The following is a 24,065-nucleotide window of genomic DNA, read 5'->3' as shown; positions in this document are numbered from 1 at the left end:
AATTTATTCTCATAAAGTCTAAAGTAACAGAAATATATAGTGCAGATGGATTTTGTTTTCATTCCTCTACAAATTAAGGCAGCTCCAGATGCAGAAGTTAGTCCAGTTGCAGGAATCTTAAATGACAGGATTTAATTTCTTTATGTTGGTGCTATTCGACATTCCTGAAAGAGCAGTAGTGCCAGTGGGATTCGCAAAGGTTTTACTACTGAAGTGAGGTCTGACTTACCAGAAAGAAGTTTAATGCGACCCACTGTTTTCAAAAATATCTGAAAATATGCCATAGAGTTGATTGTCAGAATGCAATAGTTACAGTGAAACACCTCAAATGCTGTTTTAGAAGCTGGTTAAATTTAAACGCGCATATAATTTCCTGGCACTTCAGAATTCATTGCTACAGCAAGAAAAATAGTAAGGATATATACTAACTCAACCACAGAATTTAGGGTTAGAATGGGGATGGTGAGGTGATTATCCTTGCCTCTAGCCAGGATCAGCTGTTGCAGTGCATCTTTTGACACCTTTGCAAACCTTTCCTTTGAAAGTTCTGAAAATTCTGTGGGGTCTACAAATTTCCCACTTATTAACTATTTTTGTAACCAGACAGTGGTATCTAACATTTAACCAAAACCCTGAAGTATTTATATATTTTTTTTTCTTTGATAGTTGGAGCATAGGCAGTGAATCTAAGCCCATTTTCATTTCTGCAGTGAGAGGAGTGTGCTCATTTTCTTCTTTTTGTCCTCACACATCAGAATTTTAGTCAGCAACCAGAATCACATTTCTGGTAGTAATACACCATGCAGATCAAAAGAGATGGAGCCTACTCTGCAGGAAAAAAGTATTTTTAGATATGAATATTTGTTCCACATAGAGTTCCTAATATTGTTATATGAGGTTATAGTTTTTTGTAACACAAAGGCAGAATTATTAAACTCAAGGCTGTGGTTTGCAAGGAAAACATAGTGGTTAAAAAGACTGAGTTGTTTTCTATTCTGTCATGAGTGACTGGGAGATGCATGCAATGGAACAAATGTTTCATAGAATCTTGTGGAAGGCTGAGACAGGAACCGTGGGAAGGGAAAAAGTTTTGGTGGTGTGATATCAGGCTCTGTACTTCTCTTCCTGAGTTTAGATAGTAGATACTTGTCTCATGAGATAGCAGTGATTATTTTTTTTTCTTTGACAAATAAAGAACAGAATCATTATCTAATATTTGTTCCAATAGAAAAGAAATTAAACATATGAAGAGTCCTTTGGACATGTTAAAAGAGCAGAAAAGAACAAGGTAAGGAGTTGGTTTTCTGTCAGGCACAATGATGAGATCTGGGCCCTTCTGCTTTCCTTTCTTACACCAGTGAGAGTGTAATAGAAATTATTTCCAATTGAAATTGCATAAAGGGATGGAACTCGTTACATTTTTTGTGTAATCTCACATATTTCTCAGCTTTTAAATTGGATGAGTTTAGCAGTTACTGTTTTGGTTTTGTCGGTTTTCAGATTAAGACAAGTGTTAACACTATGATATACATCAGACTCCTGATAGTTAAAGACTAGACGACTTTTTAGCTAAACTGTCATTGTCATAGTACATAATTACAAATATATATGTATATATAATTATTATTATTATTATTATATTTTATTGAGATATGTGCCAAGCCCCATGCTAATACGTAGCAAATGATGGTTACCAACAACAACAATTAACAGAGGAACCAGACTAGAGGAGTTCAGGAGCACCCTGCTTGGGTGCCTTGTTTGGCATGAGCTGGGATTTGACAGATTCATGAAGCAAATAATACCCAGTCCTCACACACATGATGACGATCATCTCCATAAATACTTTTGAGACCATATCTGGTGGGTAAGGTAATTACTTGCCTGTGAGGTGACAGCAGTTCCGTCCCCAGGAAGAGCCAAGCTTTCTGACATGTCATAGATGCAAGCCTCCATTGTCTAGTATCCAGTGTTTGATCAGTTTTCCAAAGAGCACTGGGATCACACTGCACAGAGGCAATTTTTATTTCCCAGAGTAACATGCAGTCAAAATTCAGGGTGATGTTTGTCCATCAGTAGAGGGTGGTACAGACTGCTCTGTGTATTTGGGTGCTTGCCAGAAAACAGAGAAGGAAGAGAATGCTAATTTTTTAGAGGGTCAGTGTTGCAATTATTAAAGGATCAGGGGCATGGATCATTGATAGAATTATGGGATCAATAGAAGAACTGTACAAGCAATAGGCCTAGAAGCAAAAGGCCTGTGTGTGAGAAAATACTCTCCATGGGAAAGTCCCTGTGTGAAGAAAGCAAGCAGGGCTGGGAATAAAGAGGAAGTTTTGAAACAATGCAGCTGTCCTGATAACATGTGCTAACCAGGGAAAAGGGGGGTGAACACTGAATTCTTTTAATCATAACATGACTGTGGAAGCTTGCCAATGTAAGTCCAATTACGTAGAAGTAGAAATGTGTTTTGATAAGCTTTAAGCCACTTAGGAGTTAACAAGCTGGTATACTATATAAGTGCCTTTGGATTGCTAATAAATGGAGTTTTGCTCTTATCAACCATATTGGCTTGGACTGCATTCTTCTCCCCCCGCCCCCTGCTGGGATCCCCAGGCTCTCGTCCCTTTACAATCCCAACAGGTCAGCAGCTTCAGCTGCAGAGCTTGCAGATTTATGCTGGCTAGGCCAATTGATTTGATCAGGGATTGATACCCATCAAAGCTATTACCAAAAAAATAGTTAAACAAAAGCAGACAAATCTTGGTTGTGGTTTGCAAGGGAAATTGATTGATTTGCCTACTCTGAACATTAGCACTGTACATCCAAAGATAGCTCCTCAGAAATACTTGCCAAAGTGAATGTTACCGTCCCAGGGAAGAACAGAAATTTCTTGAGAGCAGCAAAATCTGTGTAGCAGTGACCTTACGGTTTCTTGGTTTCCATTACCTCCAAATCACCCAGAGCCTCATTGTGCCTTGACTTTGCTCTCATCTGCTTTCACCATTCTCTTGCTTCTCATTTCTTCCTGGGGTGAATGTCTGCTTGCAGATCTGGTCTCTCCTCTCAGAAAGAGGGAGAGGGAAGGAGTGAAAGAAGGTCTTCCTCAGGAAGGAGAGATTCCACTAGCACATTTGCAGTCATGTTTGTGTCCTTTATCTCTCACTATTACGCACGTGATTTTCCACTCAATAGTTTTTCTCTGTGCATTTTTTACATAAGTTTAAAATTGGTATCATAAACCAGTGACTAGTTTGGATATTTTGGAAAGCTTTCTATTAAACCAAAGTCTGTTTTCAAACTTTTAAATAATTTAAGTTGGTTAATTCTAATATAGAAACCTTAATTTTAATGTATAAATCCATGCACATTTAATATAATCTAAGTTGTTGTCCTAGCTAAACATTTCAGTGCTCCAGAATGAAAAGATTTACAGTTTTTCCAATTTTTCATCTCCTGGAGAACAACATTGATGGGTTTTGTTTGAATCTGTGTCTCCTGAAGGTTTTCATGATAGGAAAAATCTGATTTTCAAAATCAAATACAATAATAATTGGCATAGATTCATCAGTGGACTACAGTGAAGTGATTTATGGCCTTATGTTTAACATAGCTTCATCAATGTTAACAGGAGAACAGTAACATAAACCTTACTAAAATGGCTGTAGTTGTGTTTGTGGAAAGAAGAGACAGGGTGGCACTGGAGACTGAAACCTCATATAACTACAGACAGCATGGGAAAAAGAGAGTGCTTAATCTACAAAACGTTTCTTAGTTTATCTGAAACAGTTTTTAAAGAGTTGCACTATATTCCAGCTTGAGTTATTTGACTCCATATAAAAGGCCACAGGTTAAAATATAAGGGCGTATTTCACCTTTAAATTCCATGAATTTACAAATGTATGCTGAGGGAGTGTGCTTAGGTCACTGCACATCCGTAGGAGTACAGGTGCCTTGCTGCATCCACACACACACACATTTCTTCTCATCAGTCTCTGTATGCTGTCTTTCCACTAATTGTGAAAGTGATGATATCTAGCTAGGGTGTGGCTCCACTAGACGTATTTTTCAAGTGATTCTTGTTTGAGCCATCAACAGGGAAGAAGCCATACACAGTGTAAAAAGAATTCATTGCTGGCATCTCAGAAAATAGCACCTCTGTCACATACTTCTGGGTTTAATTATTGTTTGCTATTTTTTAAAAACAACCTTTAAAGCGTGTGAAATTATTGGAAAAGGTCTCCTTTGATCTTATTAAAAGTATCAAACAATTTAATTTGAATAATTTTCTTTCACTTAAAAGTTTTGGTTGAGACATTTATATGACCAAAATAAAAGAAAGTTCTGATCTAAAAATGGGAACCAGAATTTTCTTAGACTGAAAGTTCCATTACAAGCCTAAAGTCTTCAGCTCCATCGTACAACTAAGTTCTTTGCATCTTAGCTGATGGTATTATTTATACAGAATATCAGTATTAGAGAAAAAGTGTTAGAGAATGATTTTAACACTCTAACATATGCATTTATCTAAACAAAAACAGAGAATTATACATTTTTGGGAGCAAAAGAATGACAATGATTGCATGTGATAAAAAACCCCTTCACAGCAGAGGTCTCAATATGAAGGGTGATAGCTGTCAAATGGGATCATACCCAAACTCGTTAACTGCTCTATTTCTGCAATTTTTTGAGAGAATTTGTCAACTAAATTGCAGAAATCCTTTTCTTTGTAGACTGCCAATCACTCCCATCCATGACACAGCTGCCCACAAACAGATAAATCTATAAAATATCCCTATGAATATGTGAATTGGTGTCCCATACCTGGATTTATTTTGAAGTATTCTTGCCCTTGATTACATGGACTTGTCATTTTCACTAATTGTAATCCACTGAAAATGTAGGACATCAATAACATTGCTATCAGCTGAAAATGCTAAACGATTTTTTCCTTAAATCATTAACTTTTGGGCAAATTAGAGGCATGCTGCTGGCTTTATTTTCTGGAAGCTGAAGCACCCAGATGTTTCATTTTCATGGCATTTAGCATTTAATAACCTCAGTGTTACTGGTACTAATTTTCTAAATGCTTTTTCTGCTTTTGTTTTGAAAATAGATACATGACAAAAGGCTTTAGTACTTCAATTTTCTCTTCTACTGTTTGGGGAAGATACCAAAATGATCAGCTAAATGATCAAGCAGTTAAAAAGAAGTGAATTTGGGGTTGGATCCAAATGTCCCTATAGTCTATAGGATTCCATTAACTTCTAGTACATCTGCCCAGAGATGATAAATCAGTTGGCAAGGCATTAATGGGAAAAACCCACCTGGCAAGAAACTAAAAGGGAGGATGATTTGTATGATTTAAAAAATAAGGGTCATAAAATCTTGGAAAAACAGGTTTTTTAGTTGGTTTTTATCTTCTATTTTTTTTCATTTTTTTCATTATCATTTTTTGTGAATTTAAAAGAACTAATTTGATCTATCAAAGAACGTGTTGTCATTCCAGTTGAAATGTAGATATACCAGTATACCTATGTACACACTTATATGTGTAAGAGAGAAGAACACGGTATTGACTTTCACACTCAAAAGTTCAAGTCATCGAGCAGCAGTGAAGCAGTGCTTTATTCAGATTTTCTTAAGGCAGACTTAGACACACTCACATCAAGGCAAAGGAGACAAGATAGGCTCAGTTGTTTTGGGAAAGGCTGGTCATATCACTTTGGCAGGAAGATGCAATATTTAGAGAGGCGCAGGGAAGGTTCTCATCAAGTTATCTTCATGTTGCCTTTTCTGCACTGAAACACTACTTCTAAGCCCTAATTTAACAGCATGGTACTTAAGACTTCTCCTTTGCATTGTTTCTTTTCCGAAGGAAAACAACCCCACAGGAGGTGGGTTGCACAATAAACGTGCATTTATATCTTTGTCATTCAGCTGGAAAGTATGTCTAGACTATTAATGTTAGCAGCTTTATTTTCCCATTTCTTTAGCAGGTTTGAAAGCAAGAAGACCTTCACTTTGTAAATACCCCTCTTTAGAATAAAAAAGTAGATGAATTAAATGTTTCTGTTACTCTTTACCAAAATCAAAATTTTTCAGTTTGGTGATTGAGTTTCAAAAAAGTTTGCTTTTTCTATCAGGAGGAGCTTAATACGGGATACATGGGAGAACAAAGTAATTTCTGAGCAAAATTTAGCAGAAAGAATGTGAAAACTTTAGAATTATGAAAGCAAATCTCATACTTAACAGGAAGAAACTTCTTATTACCTCTGCTGCTACCCAAATTCAGCAGTTTGCTGTTTCAGCCACCAGCCATACTCTCTAACAGAATTTTATTGGTGACTGAGACAAAACCCAGAGGCTTAGGATATGGACATGCTTATTACCATTAGATATTCTGAGAGAAAATTAATAGAACATTTCAGGTAAAATCAGATCTGGGAAGGAGTTTGCCTGTTGGCAGAGTATCCATTAGAATCATAGAATGATAGAATGGTTAGGATTGGAAGGGACCTTAAAGATAATCTCGTTCCCACCCTCCTGCCTTGGGCAGGGACACCTTCCACTAGAGCAGGTATCTCAAAACCCTGTCCAACCTGGCCTTGAACACTTCTGGGGATGAGGAGTCCACAACCTCTCTGGGCAACCTGTTCCAGAGCCTCACCACCCTCACAGTAAAAACTTTCTCTCTAATATCTAAACTAAACCCAACCTCCTTCAGCTTAAAGCCATTCCCCCTTGTCCTGTCACTACATGCCATTGTGAAAAGTCCCTCTTTAGCTCTCTTGCAGGCCTCCTTTAGGTACTGGAAGACTGTTATTAAGTATCCCCGAAGCCTCCTCTTCTCCAGGCTAAACTGCCTCATCTCTCTCAACCTATTTTTGTAGGAGATGTGCTCCAGCCCTGTGGTCAACTTAATGTCTCCCCTCTGGACTTGCTCTAACATGTCAACATCTTTCTTGAGCTGGGGTTGCCAGTCCTGAACACAATAGTCCAGGTGGGGTCTCACCAGAGCAGAGTAGAGGGACAGAATCACCTCCCTTGACGTGCTGGCTACACTGGTTTTGATGCAGCCCAGGATACAGATGGCTTTCTTCACTGCTAGGACACACTGCTGAGTCATGTCAAGCTTTTCATCTAACAGCAACCCCAAGTCCTTCTCCCCAGGGCTAGTCTCTTTCCATTCTCTGCCCAGCCTTAACTTGTTTTTGGGGCTGCCCCAAACCAGGTGCAGGACCTCACACTTGGCATTGTTGAACTTCATGAGGATGACCTGGGCCCACCTCTCAAGCCTGACAAGGTCCTTCTGGGTGTTATTCCTTCCCTCCAGCATGTTGACTGCATCACATACTTGGGTGTCATCAGTAAACTCACTGAGGGTGCACTGAAACCCACTGTCCATGTCACCAACAAAGATGTTAAAAAGCACCAGTCCCAATACTGACCCCTGAGGAACACCACTTGGCACTGCTTTCCATTTGGACATTGCACCACTGACTTCAGCACTTTGAGCATGATCATCCAGCCAATTCTTTATCCACCCAGTGGCCCATTTGTCAGATTCACGTCTCTCCATTTTAGAGATATAGATGTCATACGGGACAGTGCCTTTGTACAAGTCCAGGGAGACGATGCCTGTTGCCCTTCCCTCATCCACTACTGCTGTAACCCTGTGGTAGGAGGCCAAGAAATTTGTCAGGCATGATTTGACTTTAGTGATGCCATATTGGCTGTTACCAACCGCCTCATTATGTTCCACGTGCCTCAGCATATTTTCCAGGAAAAGCTGCTCCATGATCTTGCCAGACACTGAGGTGACACTGACTGACCTGTCATTCCCTGGTTCTTCCTTATCTCCCTTTTTAAAAATGGGTATTATGTTTCCCCTTTTCCAGTCAGTGGGAACTCCACCAGATTGCCATAACTTCTCAAATACGTTGGATAGTGGCATAGCCACTTTCTCAGCCAGTTCTTTCAGGACCCATGGTTGTATCTTGTCAGGTCCCATAGACTTGTGCACCTTCAGGTTCCTTAAATGGTTTTGAACTCGGTCTTTTCCTGCATTGGGTGGAGAAGAAAAATGGGACGACTTAGGTTTTTCTTAATACAGAACAAGAATCAAGTCAAAGGGAACACAGGGGTCACAATTTGAGCAAGAACATATTTTTCCCCTTGAGAATAATCAACTCATCCAGAGAAAAAGGCTCAAAATTGTAAACAAATTTTATCTAATGAGTATTGGTAAAAGAGTTATGTAATAAAAGTGATATTTAGAAAGTGCATTTTTTGCAAAACTTTTCCAAAGGAAGCATTTCTGAATAAGTTGGATTGCTAAGCTTTTGGATCAGGCAAAATAAAATGTATTCTAAAAATTTTACTCATTTCCATCATAATAAAAGACAACATTGGAAACTGAAGGAAAGTCCTGAGAAGTATTTACTACACTGACTAACCCAGTCCTTGAGATTTGAGGACTTCAGAACAAATGGTTGTGTGGTGTATGTATCACAAAAAATGTGCATGCTCAGAAATCTATAAACCAAGAGAAAACCCAAAAAGTGTCATGTTATTTCATTGTTTAATTGAATGGCTAAGAATTCGGCATTGAGAGGTACCTTCTGTTTTGCCCACAGGTGAATAATATGACTTCTTAAGTTTTTGGTTAATTGAGAATTTATGGAGAACTTCTGGTATGCAAGCTATAGATCTAGTGACATTTTCAGGTGCATAAATAATACATGCTTCATATTTTCAATTGCCTTTGTATTTCTTCCTTCTGGAGAACTAAAAGGTGGCAGAAATATCACCTCTTTAAGATGAATCTTTAACAAATTCTTCTTTTATGTATGGTTCCTGCCTAGGAACCCTCATAAGACATTTTATATTTACTCTTATTTTGTCAATTACAAGTCCTTCACACCTTAACTTTCATTATTACTACTCATGTAATACTTTTAATTTTTTTCTTGGCTTCCAAAATCTTCAATCCCTGGAAAGAAGTGCTGCCAAAGGTGTGTAACTGAGGGCAGTCAGATGTTGACTGTTTTAAGTTCAAAGCAGCTTAGAGGGCCAGTGTTCTCCCTAAGGGGATAAGTCTCTGATTTCTTACTATACTGAGTGGTAGAAGAGTATTAAGTAAGATAGGAAAGGGAAAAGTGTTTCAGCTGCTCTCCTGAGTGCCTATGTCCTAGCAGATAAAGACATCTCTTTACAACTCTGTTTACTGAACTTCTCTTATGTTGTCTTAGAGTTTTTGTCATACAGAATTTGGCATATAAACAAGAGTACATTAAGCAGTAAGTGGCTGTGTATAAAAAAACATAGCAGTGTAGTTCTAGAGCTGAGGATTAGTGGAATAAATCTTTGTGGTAATGTACAATTTACAGATGTTCTGTCTTGTGTTCTAAGTGGTGACCGCAAGTGTGGGACAAATAGCATTTTGCTGGTTTTTAGTAGGAGATGTATAAGATCTGTGTAATAACCAGTTGTGGTGGGTCAGCCTTGGTTAACAGCTGCTCACTCCTCCCCTCAGGGAGGGAAAATAGGAAGAACAAGAATGAGAAAGCTCACAGGCTGAGCTAAAGACTGGCAGATTGGTTACTAATTACCACTGTGAACAAAGAAGACTCAGGGAAAATAAGCTCACAAAAATGTATGATTTCACGATTTGGATAGTGGGAAACAGAAAGGCAAACATTAAATCAACATCTTTCCTCCCCCTTTCTCAAGCTCAAGGTCACTCCTTCACACCAGTCTCCATCAGTAATGATTGGCCCACGGTGGTTCCTCTTCACTGCTCTGTCCTTCTCAGACTTTTAGCCTGCTGTGGCATGGGTGCTCCACAGGCTGTAGGGAAATCTCTGCCCTGATGTAGAGCAGCTCCTCTTCATCCTCATCTTCTGACCTTGGTTCTCCATCTGCTGCTTTTCACTCTTTTCATTCTGTCTTCCTCTCTCTCTGTGGCATTTTCAAACCTTCCTTACAGATGCTTTCCTTGAGGCACCACCATCAGGGCTGTGGGGCTCAGCTCTGCCCTGAGGTGGGTGCCTTGTAGCCATCTGGAACCAGCCATGTCCAGCCCAGGGCTGCTCTTCACAGAGGTCACCCTGCAGCCCCCACCAGTGCCTGGGCACCTGCACACTGTTAATCACTAAAGGAGCTTCTTACACAGACTTTCTCAGCACCCCCTCACTAACTGGTGCAATAGGAATGAGCCATTGAGAAAAGCTCCGATTCACCAGAAGGTTTTAAAACAGACAGAATTGGACTCTAGCTGTGACATGGGTAGATGTGTAAAACTGAACAGGGACTGAAGGATGGGGATGGAGTCTGAGGGCTGCACCAGCAAGAGCAGACAGCTCTTGTAAAACTTATCTCACTAGGCTTGCTGCAAATTGACTGCTCCTGTTGACTTCAGCATGAGGATTTTAGCACCTCAGAGAAAAGTGCGCAGCCAAACTGCCGAGTGATACACCTCATACATGGGATGGCCCACCAAACTCTGCAGGGCAAAGGTCTCTTGAACCCCAGTGCAGAGCTGAGCGCCTGCAGTTGTATCACCTTCAGGCTCTAGTCTGTTTCCCACACCAGCTCATCTGCCTTAACCATTGCTGATATAAGCCATAGTTCCTGTGGAGTGTGGGAGCTGGGAATCTCACCTTTTTTTGCGGTCTCACTTTCTTGATGGCCATTTTCCTAAGAGTCTGAATGATATACTTGTCATTGGAGATCACAGCTTTGTCTGTACTGGTTGTGCAGCTGTATTATAAACAAGCCCTTTGATGAACATACATGATTTGGTGTAGATGGAGTCCTACCTCGAATGACTGCAGCACCATTTAGCTTTCCATCAGAGTGTAATCAATGAAGTGTGTAAAAAAGCTGGCTAACTATTGCTAAAAGCCCATTAGGAGTAAATACAATGCGGAATGGGCAATTTTCCAGCCTCTTTGTAATCAGAAGATTTCTGAAGCTTGAATACATAAACCCTTGTCCTGCACTTTTGAATTCACAGAACAACATATTAGAGCCACTGAAACAGGGTTTATATTTTTTATTTTCCAAAATGTATAACAATCAGCATATGTTTTTGCAATATTTCAGGCTAACTTGAGTAAAACCATGCAAACCAGGAATTTTTTTAGTTTCCAGGTGAATTTAAAGAGAAAAACACTTGCATCTCTGAGAGAGGACCTGTTTCTCCTGTTTTTCCAGGCAGTGACATAGATTAGGAAACAAGATTAAAAGATTGATTTTATATCACTTATGCAATTTTGTTAATTGTTTATATTTCCAAAGCTTTCAGATTTCTAATTGGAACATTGTGAAAATGAGATCTGGAACAAATTCTTGTCATCTCCCATCTCAGATAGGAAGAAAGGATTAAAGCTAACTATAATGAAAAAAAATTATTTTTCCCAAAGAAGCTGAAAAAAAATAAAGGCTTATAGTATATAAATTTTTTGTCCTGATTATTGGTGTTAGATAAAATCTTGAAGTAACTGATTTTGCAGAAAGTTAAAATCTCATTTTTAAGACAGCTTTCACAGTAAAAACCTAGGGCAATAACATCCATAATAATATATACAAAATCACAAATTGGGAAGGAAAAAGTCACTGGAAATATAAAAAGAGACACAGAAAAAAAATTTGAAGATTATCATTTACCATTAAAAATTCTCTGTTGTCAGTGCTATCTCTGGAGCAGATTTCACAGGGGTCTGTGGGAGCATTCACCATGAACACTCATATCTATAGTGTAATTCTACATGGGAAGAGCTACTTCTAGAGCAGGACCTGTTCCTGCTGCTTTCTGGTCACCACTGCCTAAACTGCTTGTAATGACGGTTTTTGCAGCACAGGACCTGTGCAATATCAGAGCACATTAAGGCCAAGGATCCAGTTCACATAAGGCCATGACCAGTATTCAGAGAGTACCAACTGGACCCAGAAGTGTAACAGCAAAGCTTTCTGAATTGCACTAATCTGTCAAAGAATCAGTTGTCCAAAACTTACATGAGTCAATTATTTGATTAGAAGTAAGAATGGATGGGGAAGGACAGTGTATGAGGAAGGAGGCCAATGCTATCTTGATCTAAACTAAAAATAAAAAAGTGATATATAGTTTTTGGTGTGTTCAGACTCTACAAGTAGTCACATTCTACAAAGAGCATCATGTTGCTTCAGCAGGAAACTACATAACTAAGGTCACTGCTGTATATTTCCCAGATTAAATGCAAAAATATAGTAAGGAAATGCAAACGAATAGCAGCTTGCAAAAATGTATGATTATTTACATTGCCAGATGTAGACTGGTGAGATGCCAATTTTCAGTCATGTGCCTTTACATGGATCAAATGCCATCCTGTCTCTTTCCTGGGGCAACAAATCCCTTATTTCTACATAAATGTACAAAAAAAGGTTGAGGACAAGCACATCTACTTTCAGTTCTACTGTAAGTTATTTACAGTAGTGTGCTGTGAGGAAGTCTTTTCATTTCATCTAGTAAAATGAGATACCTGGATTATTTAATGTGTTTATGTTTCTTTTTTTTTTTTTGATTTTTTGTTTGTTTGGGCTTGGTTTTGGTTTTTTGTTGTTATTCACTGATCTGAGATAGCATGAAATTCACATAATTACTTACTGGAAATTTGGTTTGCTTTAGTTTCATGAATGGCATCTCACATCCTAGCTTTTCATCTGGCTTATGCTAATAGCAAATTGTTGGCTGGTATATTGTCCATTTACAAGGTTTTTGCTGCAAGACAATCTGATTTAGCCACAGAATAAAAGTGGAAGCACTATAATTATTTCGTTAGTTTCTTTGGACTTTCATGTCGGTAAAACAGTGGTTTTCCTAACCTTTGCCATGTGGTTTCACTTTCTCTTCTCACTTTGGGCCTTAGGAAGAGAAGAGCTTGTATTTCACCAACAGGCAGGGCAAAGTGTCCATCCTTTTACAGCTTCAGATTAAATAGAAATATTCATCATTAACATGACTTGTGGAGTCAACTTACTGATAGTGTATTGAGCTGCTCCGATTAAGTGTGAGCTTCAGGCTACACTGGTCAATGAGACATAAAAATAGCACCAGTCACAGAGCACATTTTCATGACTTAGTGAGGCTTTTTCCTGTCAGCAATTTGATTGAATGTTAAGAAGAAATAGTTTAGGATTGCAGCTAGTCTTGCAATCTTGCTGATATAAGAGCTACATTCAACCTTTCACTCCTTAGATAAGATTAAATGGAAAAGAGACTCACTTCAATGCTGAGCATGTAGGTAAAGAAAAACAAGAGCAAAAGAGGCATGAAAACACACGCACATGCTCACACACACAGTCACATCAATGCTTTGTTAACATTGCAGCCTTTCCATGAGAAACTGGGCATGAGAAACTTTTACATTTCTGTCTTTGTTAAACACAGTTCATTACTGCTTGTTCTGCCGCTGCCCCATGGAAACTTTTTCCAGGTACATGTGTGCAAGTGGATCACGTTCTTGCAATGACAAGTACCACTGCAGCTACTGTGGACCTCAGCAGAAAAGATAAAGTGCAAAATATCAGTGATCACAGGACTCAGTCTCTCTACTGCCCCGGTTTCCTTGTCTTTCTCTTGGAAGTCTTTGAGTGAGTCTTTTCTTCCTTGTTTGGAGGGGCATTAATAGGAAATTGCAGCCCAAATCCATTAGGTCCATTTAGGAAGACACATTGAAAGTAGCGGACAGGAGCTAGGAAAACAAGGAAGAGAGGATTAATGTTTGTGGTTTCCAAACTGGGGCCATGAATCTATTCCATGTTCTTTCAGAAAACATGTGTATGATTTCATTCCCATTAAGTGAGTTATAACAGCACAAATCTCTAGCGTGATCACAAGCCAGGTTTCACATATCAACAGGATTTTAGCTAAAAAGCTCAATGAGAGATCTTGTAGCACAAGATGAGAAAATATTGGCAATTTCACATTTAAATACATCATTCTTCTCAGTGTTATAGCTCTACTTCTCCCAGAATACTTGTATTTTGGGATAGCTGAATGCAAGCCCATCAGAATTCACACATATATTTTCTGGTTTTTATACTTTGCAATGACTTTCAGATGCATTGAGGAGTTCCAGAAGGACTCATATCTAGTTCATATCTAACTCATATCTATTTTATTAGACTTCAAATGAATTATCTTTTATTGTGAATAAAGAGATCATAAATGTACCTATTTTCTAACCTTTCACAATCATGGATGTTTTCTCCCTTTTAATTTTTGAGTACTATGTATGTCGTCGTACTTTCCATTATATTTTAAAAGCTTCGAGAACACATGCTTCAGCACAGATGTAATTGATCTAATTTGCTTCAAAAGCTATTTTGCACTGTGAGATTAACATTGACAAGATTTTAAAGGACAACTATTAGCCAGCTATGTGTTTGGGAAAAAGGCTGGAGGAATGTTGGCATCTGAAACACATTAGTTTTCACATGTCTGATATTCTGATGACTTTTTCTTTCCCCTGATGTTCATCCCATATTAAAAAAAAAAAAAAATTAGATGTTCCCTGTGAAAATTCTAAACTGAGATGGACTCCAGGGCTCCCTGGATTATAAGCTGGGGCGCAGGCTTTATTTATTGACTTCCAGGTCCCATTAAAAACCATGTCCCATAGTGGAAAACAGAGCAGCGTGTCAGAAATGCTGGTATATTCAGTCCAGTTATATTATCCTCTGTGGTTTTCTTTCCTGACTCATGCAAAGGTTAAGTCTTTTTTATCTAAAAGCACACTTGAAAAAAAATTGGAAATGAGATCCTTGTGGATCTAATGACTTACTGCTTTTTCACTAAGTCTAAGAATGGGAATGGTTTTTTTCCCAAAATTCTCAGTGTTTCTATGTTTCTCTGTGAGGCGAATCTCAGATCTCTTTAGAAAACAGAGATAAAGCAACTCCCCTGAATAGAGTTCACAGCCCAAATGTGTCAGACCAAGGTTCTCCTGTGAGGCTTGACAAGCCATGGACTGGTGAATGTGCTATGTCCTCCACCACTAACCTTTCTATGTACACACTTGGGCAGAACCAGAAAGTTTCTGAAATATATTTTCAACAAATAGACTTATTCCATTCTTGAACTAAGGTAAATTTCATGAGTAAAATTACTAAAAGCAATATATTGCCACAGGAACTACTATGATTAAAACCAGTATGCTCTAACCAAAATAGTTAGTCAGAGATTTTTCAATCAGATCTCTTAAAAACACCCCACAAACACAAAATGCCCTAAAATTTAATCACAGTGGATGCAAGATTGACAAAGATAAATTCCTTAAAGGAAGAAAAATGCCAATTACAAATCATTTTTACTGTTAAAAGGAAACTATTTCTGTATATTTTTTTATGGACACAAAAATGAAAATAAAAAAGTCAATTACACTCTTCTTCATGAAGAAGGTGAGTAGGGCACCATGCACTTTCTAGCTCCAATAAATACCAATAAATATTTTACTTATGGGTAAAAAAATTATTATCCCCTGTATTTTACATGCTATCAGAATGCAAAAATGTAGCTCTTTTTCTTCAGATGCATTTTTAAAGTTCTGTAAAAGACTAACATACACAGCTGCCTACTTGCAAGTATTTTAAATGGTTATGTTATTTATGTGTTGCAATTATAGCATCTCTGACACTACAATGTTTTCCAGAGGTGTTACCTGATCATCATTCTAAAAACACTAGTAGAACTAGCTGCTACAACAATTTAATTTGAAAACCTGATGTATAGTCTATTGTTAAAAGCCACTAAATTCATGAAGGGGAAGGGAAATGGCAAACTTTCAGATTTTTGCAACTCAGCCAGCAGCTACAAAATAATTATGTGGGCCATAATTCTAAATTGGAAAAAAAAGGCATAGAAAACAATTCTTTAGAAAATATTATATAAGAATTATGTTTATTTGGAACGTGTAATGCTAAATATCACTTTCTAATTGTTTATTTGGAATGTTAATGCTTTGTTGCGTTATTTCTATCTGCAATGTTTGTGAAGTGAGCCCTGTTTTTTGGCTAATATGTACTCGTGTTGATTGCAATATGTTGAAGTGATATCCAAATGTTTGTATAGCTTATTATTTATCATCTGTCTTTAGAAAACATCAGAAAAATGTTGGCTAAAGAAGAACCTCAGGAGAAATAGGGATGGTAGTAATGACTTTGGAAAATTTTCAAGCTAATTGTTTTCATAAGACTAGCACAATTTGTTTCCAATTTGTGAAACTTTCAGTGTTGAAATTAGGCGCAGGCCATATTTCTTTTTTTTTCTGGCATAGATCCCTCAAATACCCCCAAAAGGTATATATATATATATATAAAATCTCCCCCAAAACCTCACCCAAAACCAGGATGTTTTGGTTATTTCTCTGCCTAAAGAGTAGAAGTAAGACAGGATAAACAGTGCAAATGGGACAGGAGTAAGAACATGGGACTAGAAAAGGCAGGATGTGTAAAACAGGTTTTAAGGTAAGGAGGAAAAAACAATCATGCTTCTTCCAGGATGTGCTGGTTTTGGCTTGGGTAGATTTTGTTTTCTCTATAGTGGGTAATATGGGACTATGTTTTGGATTTGTTCTGGAAACAATGTTGCTAGTTCAGGAATGGTTTAGCTCTGGCCGAGCAGGATTTACACAATCAAGGCCTTTCTGCCTTTCACCCCACCCCACCTGCGAGGGGGCTGGGTATGCACAAGGAGCAGGGGAGGGAAACAGCAGGGACAGCTGACCTCAGCTGACCACAGGGATATTCCGTAACATATGGCATGATGCTCAGCATGTACACCTGGGGGAAGAAGAAAGGGGAGGACATTTGGAGTGATGGCATTTGTTTTCCCAAGCAATGGTTACGCAGGGCGGAGGCCTGTTTTCTTGCAGATGGTTGAATGCCTGCCTGTCCGTGGAAAAGACGGAATGAATTCCTTGCTTTGTTTTGCTTGAGCATGTGGCTTTTTGTTTTATCTATTAAACTGTCTTTATCTCAACCCACAAGCTTCGAAAAAAACTTCTGTGAATATTTTGAAGATCTACAAATATGGAAAAAAAAATTTATTAATAATTTTTAACTGTATTTTCCTTGGAATTAATCTGAAATATTTCACCCTTAAAAGTCCCCATTTTCTTCAAATGTTTTTTTTTAAGGGTTAGACAAACTAAGGTACAATGCTTAAAGGATTTATCCTAATACTAAGGCAATGTTTATACCTGATTTAAAACTTAAGCAGATTCCCTTGGTAAAAGGTTGAACTATTTTGATATGTTGTAGAGTGTGTGTGATCTAGTGGCTACAGTTATTAGAGTACAAGATTTGATAAGCAAGGTATTATGCTTCCAAATGTAGGTAGAGAAAGAGGTAATTTTCAGGTTTTGGAAATAGTTAAACTATTAAAAAGAAGTATTTTTCCCGTACTGTCTTTGTAGATTGTGTCTTATTAATTCTCCCAGTGCAAAACTACTCACTTATAAAAGAAAATTTCATCATCATCATCATCATCATTCCATGATGGAATGGATCTTTTATATTTTAGCTAATTAAGCAATCAGAAGCAGACATATTGCAAGTTTCCATATTTTCTGGTAAGTACCTCATATTTCTTTTTTTTTTATGGCTGATGAATTTCATACTTTTTATAAACTGAATTTTCTGTCTGTAGCATATTCTAACTTGTTAAGTAAAACAAAGTCAGCTGCCCATATAGTAAGTCTATGCAGGATGAAATCGCTTCAGTATTACACTTTTGGCTTCTTTACAATTCCTGTTCCATGTTACCCTTCTTAGACTGCTTTATATAGCAAACCTCAGCTGAAAAACATGCAGATAAGAAATTCATTTGGAAAATACCACCATCTTTGGTATTGTGTCTGCAACAACGTTATGATACAAACCATAGTCAAGAGAACAATTTGAATTTTGGCATGCAAATAAGAATAAAAATACATCCCACACTGCCTTTGCAATTCCCACATTCAATATGAATGCAGAATGTCTTTCAAACTGAAGAGGATTCTCACTTTGAAAGTATTGTTTCATATCTTCACAACAAATGTTACCAAAAAGAAAAAAGGAGGAACAGTAGGAGAAAAACGTGGTTTAACAGTAGACATATTAAATAGATACTATCAGCTTAAGCAGGAAAAAAAAGCCTTTTATCTGGTCTGTACATTTGTTTAGGACGTAGTTTATTAGAATTCATATAATTACTTAAATTTCCCTTATGGGTGTTATAGGAACAAAAAAGTCAGTGCTGGAAAAGTATCACAGAGTTTTTTTAACATATTAGAACTGGTGCTCTTATATAAGGGCATCTGGTACCTAAGATGAATTAATGTCTAAAAGGCTGGAGGAAGGGATATTTGCTTCTTTCTTTTTCACTTTGGGAAAGGAACAGGAAACTTTCACCTCAAAAAAGATAAAAAACAAAAAGAGAGAGAGAGAATTCCTTAAAGTAGTTTTTTGCCAGGATGGAAATCAGTCAGAGAAAGAACAGCTAAGATGAACTCCAGAAAGAAAAGAAACCCCCTGGATTTGTTTAGGAGTTATGTAGTGGAAATGCTAAGTACTGCGGTTACTCAATAAAGTATATAAATATTCCATGGAGCTTATTTTTGCTCTTGATCTCTAAGTGACATGGGTGTCACATAGAGGGCTAGTTTCAAGATCTGTGTGGAATATTGTTAAGAGCACTCTCCTGGTGTTTTCAATTCTTTAGCAGAAAAGAGAAAAGCAGCCTAAAATAAAATTTATTACTCCGAAAGTTCCTGTTTATGTGTTACAATGATTAAAGTCTCCTTTCTAGAAGACTCAGATAGCTGTTTTTAATGCAAGTCACCAAATAAAATATTCATTAAAAAGAAAACTCTTTTAGCAATAACACTTTGGTTATTAATGGAAAATTACAGAGAATGTGTGACAATTGTTTTCTAGTTTGAATCCAATTTCTTCACTTAGAGGATGTCCTAATAGAATTAAACAATTCAAAATCCACAAAAATTCATCAATCATAGTAATCATAGCATTAGAAACTACTATTTGGTAAGCAATTACAAATAAAAGAAAAACTTTAACAACTGCACTCATTTACTTGTGACTGCTTCTCAGGAATGCACGTGAAGTGCAAACAAATTTCAGTGATCAAAACTGAACCATACAACAGCAAAAAATTCACTCCAACGAGTTGGCAGCCAAAGATTTTTTTGCTTACTAAAGAGTCAGGAATAGAAGCAAATACTTCTCCCCCTTGCTCTCCTTTTCCTGTCAGTCAATTTTGGCCCCATCATGTAATATTCAGTAAAATTACAGTATGACAAAGTGACCAGACAAAGCACAGGGCAGATGGGGAAGGGAAATCATGTGGAATCCTTTATAAACATCACAAATTTTTGTCTTCACACTTTCTAAAAAGAAGAATATAAGTCTTTGTGCTTAGTGGCACTGTGCAACTGACATTTAATTACATCTTATTTCTTCAATAGAAAAGTTGAATGCTAAGGGCCTCTGCAGGAGACCAAATATGGTTTTCTTAAGTTCACAACATGGCCCATAGATACCTGCTATTCAAAACAACATGATTGGGTCAAAAATTAAATTAATTTATTCATTTTCTGACAAATTCTTTTCAACTCCTTTCTTATTGACCATGCTCTACAGCCATACTACTGCCATTCTCAGAAATTACAATGCTTAATGGGAAGAAGGACGGGAAAAACAAGAGGAGAAAACATGTATATGTCTGTTACAAATAAACAAGAAATACCACTACCACTTTAAGTCAATTCTATATATCTAAAAACACCCTCTAAAAATGCCATTTTTCTAGCACTGTATATACAAGCATAGACAGGGAAAAAAAAAGCAATTATCCCATGAGGACACTTCTTTTGCATCTTATTTTGTGTCTTGAATAACAAAAGAAAATTAAAAATGTTTGGAAAGTAGCAGCTCTTAAAGCTGCTTTCAAAGTGTCTGTGATGCAATGCAATTAATTGCATAATTTGCAACGACCATCCAAGCTTTCATATCTGTTTTATCAAGGAGTATGTCAGATATTAAGTTGTTTAATGAAAAAGGACTAAAGATGTTTGAGTAGCAGAATTAAATGCCAGCAATAACATTGTTATTACAGCCATGAGAATTCAGATTCTCCTTAACAGATCTTTTTCAGGCATTGTGAGACTTCTCCATCAAGGTCTGGGAAAAGTAAAATAAATTTATTTTATAAGAGTAAATATGCCTTTTCTCACAAATAATGCTCAGGTGTGAGAAAAAAACCCCAAACATCTAGAAGGTTGCTTCATTTCTTATGAGTGCCTGTGGTCCCAATTTGCTCCCAAAATTTGTTAAATACATCTAAGTGCTTCAACGTGGAAAAAAAATAGTATCAGTACAAAGTCAGTTGTATGTCTCTAATTCGTATAACACCTTCTTAGTATAAAACATGATGAAAATGTATCAAATCAATAGCACTAGAAGGGCACTCTCATTATATTTAATGTCATTAGAAGGGAAAATATCACCACAGTAAAAATACATGTAAAGTTTAAAGGAACAGAACTGGTTAAAAACAGTTATGAGCTGTCACCTGTCAAAGTCAATGCTCTTTTTGAAACATAACAAAACTCAATGAATGAGATCTTTATTCTGAGAAAACCAGTTCTGCAATAGAATGTGAAATTTATTATTTCTGTCTTTTAGCTTGAGTGTGATGGATTACATCTAACAACAATTTAAGGTATCAAAAAATTCTTTATTTTGTTAACTGTCTCTTGCATTGTCTAGTAAGAAGGTTAAATGGATATATAAGCTGTATATTTATGGAATATTGTTACATTCCATGTTATGGTCACTGCACACAAACCACGTAATTCTCCCATAAATGTGTGAATATCCCCAAAGTGACATTCCCCCAAAAGTCATTAAAAGAATTCTTTTTGTTAGACAGTAAAAGCATGCAAGATGTAACAGTGCAACACATATGTGGTAGTGCAGGCGCTTCCAACAAAACACAGCAATAATCAGAGCACACAGGATTTACAGTTTTGCTAGCATTGAGTTTTCAAAGGAGTCCGGTACTGGCATGATTTTTTTTATTACTGAAACATAGGAGCAAATGGATGAATCATTCAAGAAATTATACATAAGAGGGATCAGAAGTTATTGGATTTTTTCACAGTGCAGTAATAGTTACGGGAGACTTCAGTGGTATTTGGTGGCAGCAAAATCAAACTGGATTTTCTTGCTGTTGCTCAATAAACACTGATGGTATCATGGTAGGATACACTGTGTGCTGGTCATGAAATTTAGGCATGTTGACATGACATAGTCTCTGTCAACTTATTCCTATGTCCAGTATGTTCAACTAACGTAGTTTCAACATATCTCAAGAAAATAGTTTCTAAATAACTTTAATTCATTTTAAGGTTGGTTTAAAATTTACATACAAACATATTTATGTACACAAAAAAGGATAAAACCAAAGAAGAAGGAATAAACAATCAGGGATCTTATTATGTTAATAAGAATGGATACCAAGTAACTGGAAGTTAATACGATATATTTACTCAGCTGTAAAGTCATGGGATAGAGAAAGGAGGGGAGAAGAGGAGAGGAGGGGAGAGGAGGGAAACAGTGAATGATAAGCAGTTAAGCAGCTAATGAAAGTGAAGCTGATGTTTGAATGATACAAGTGATTTCTTCATTTCAGCTGTCATTCTAACCAAAATCTTTATTAAATAAAAGCTTGGGGGATTTTTGGATTTTGTGTAGCATTATGTACACATGCTTGTGTTTCTCAATGAGAACTTTTCTGCTGGGAACAGCAGAACTTCTTTTATGACAATAAAAGCTCAGTAAAGAGACAGTGTTGAACTGTCTGATAAACTTGAACTGCTAGCACACCCTGATAGACCCAAATTCACCCTGCTCTGGAGGCACTACCTTCTGGATTTAGCTCTAGCCACGTGACATAAAGCTAAAAGTAATTCAGATTCTGAAGGGATGAGTAACCCATTGGGGAAGTTCTCTCTGATTTACCATGGAGCATATACTCTCTTTTCTAAGTGCTTGAGATCAGAAAAGATCAGATCTGTGCCTGTGTGCTACTTACAATGAAAAATGGAGCTAAATTAGAATGTCTTCTTCACCCTGAATTTGCACAGTTCTGGGAATAAGTAAAGACAGAAAGAAACTGCAGGAACTCAATAGGCTGTCTTCTTAAAATAATTCACAATATCTGCTGCCACTGATTAAAAAATTGTCACATAATTACAATTTTTCCACTGGATTTCACCATACTGATGATAGCCTGGAAACATGAACTAACTCCAATATCAGGATGCCTGCTCTTAGCTGATAATTTTTAAAAAATAAAACCAATGTTGATGAAAAAATATGACAGCAATTACTTTCCTAAAGTTGAAGAGGGATTTGAAGAAATGTCCACTTATCTGAAACAAAGATAAATAATCTCTGACTCAGAAAACTGCTGAAGAACTACATTTTGTATATAACTTTACTTCCACAAGGTATGTCATGGGAATACACAGTATGTACTTTTTTGTCTTTTCTTGCAGTGTGATTTAAGATATGCCAGTCAAACTAAAGGGCAAAATGAACATAATGATGTTCATTAGGATACTAGACATTTATATTTTGTTTGTGGCAAAATTGTTCAGATATATTTTTGCTTCATTTGTCTTGAAATAAATTTCACATATATTTACAAGTGTTTGGAGCCACTTAATTTAGTTCTAGAAAAATGTTTTGACCCAGTTAAGGGGAAGAGAATGAATTCATTGTTCAACAGGCATAAATAACATTACTAATTGGATTCATTTTGCAAAGTTAGGCAAAAGAGATCCTTTTTACTGGACCTAAACCAGCATGCCAAGTAATAATTTTTTTCATAATCTACTTTTTTTCCCATAGGCTGACAAATAATTTTCTGACAAATCATTTTTGGGATTAACATAAGAAGGAATCAATGAATGAGTTCATTGTGAAAAAACCCAGCTTTTGATTACTTTATGTATTTTTAACTTTTGCTTATCCTCCAATTCTTTTTTTTTCCCAAATGTCCTCTTTATTTCTGGAATCGCCTTCTGTGAGTTTTCCCTTAGTGTATTCCCTGGTAAAATTTTTTTCGTCCTCTTTTGATGTAGAAAACCACTCCAAGCTCGTAGGGCACATTATGAAGTGTAATGGGAGAGGTCTAATAATGTTTGTGGACCAAGACTTAGGATGGACTTCAGACACCTTTACAAAATTTAGGTTGAATCCCAGCACATACATTTGAAGTCATGTTCACAAAGCAGCACTTCGATGGCAACAGCAAATATCCCTCCACTATGAACAGCAGAGCTCTTCAGATATTAAACTTAGTGCTGTGTATATGCATGATCCACATGAACCAGCTCCATACATTACTAGATGTGCCTGGGAGCACAAAAATTAGTCTGCAGTTATTTTACCTGGTAATCATTTTGAAGTATTTTACGTAAAGAGGTTTCTGAAACAGAAACAGACCTTTGTATCAAATAGGTAAGTCTTGTCTATTAACCTGCAGTACCAATGACTCTTGTATTGATGGATCTGGAATTGTGCAAAATCAAGAGGAACAAGCAGCTGGCACTCCATCTACATTATTTTGTAACTCAGTAGCCCTGAGTGTCCTCCTGGAAAGTAGAAGTTATAAAGCTGAGTCTTTCCAGTTGAAGAGGGCTTCGAAAAAGTGTCATCTTAACCCCTTGGAGACTACACAATGACTTCAACAGTGTAAAGGAACTATCATTGTCTCTCACATTTTAAAAGCAAAGTACCTACAGCTGTATTTTGTCAAGGGCCTGATGAAGATGGTTTAGTTGTACTCAAAACATGTCTGGCAGACAGGAATTGTTAATCAAGTTTCTGGATCCTAAGGATGTTTTTGTAGGAACAGAGCGCTACTACAGCAATTTTGCCGGTTTCAAAACCAGGGATGTAGGATATAAAAAATTCTGTGCTTGCACAGTAATGCACCTTATATATGTATA

Source organism: Corvus cornix, chromosome 3, assembly GCF_000738735.6.
Source record: "Corvus cornix cornix isolate S_Up_H32 chromosome 3, ASM73873v5, whole genome shotgun sequence".
In the NCBI taxonomy this organism is placed as follows: Eukaryota; Metazoa; Chordata; class Aves; order Passeriformes; family Corvidae; genus Corvus; species Corvus cornix.
The sequence above is the reverse complement of the archived record's forward strand: the minus strand, read 5'-3'. Positions refer to the sequence as shown.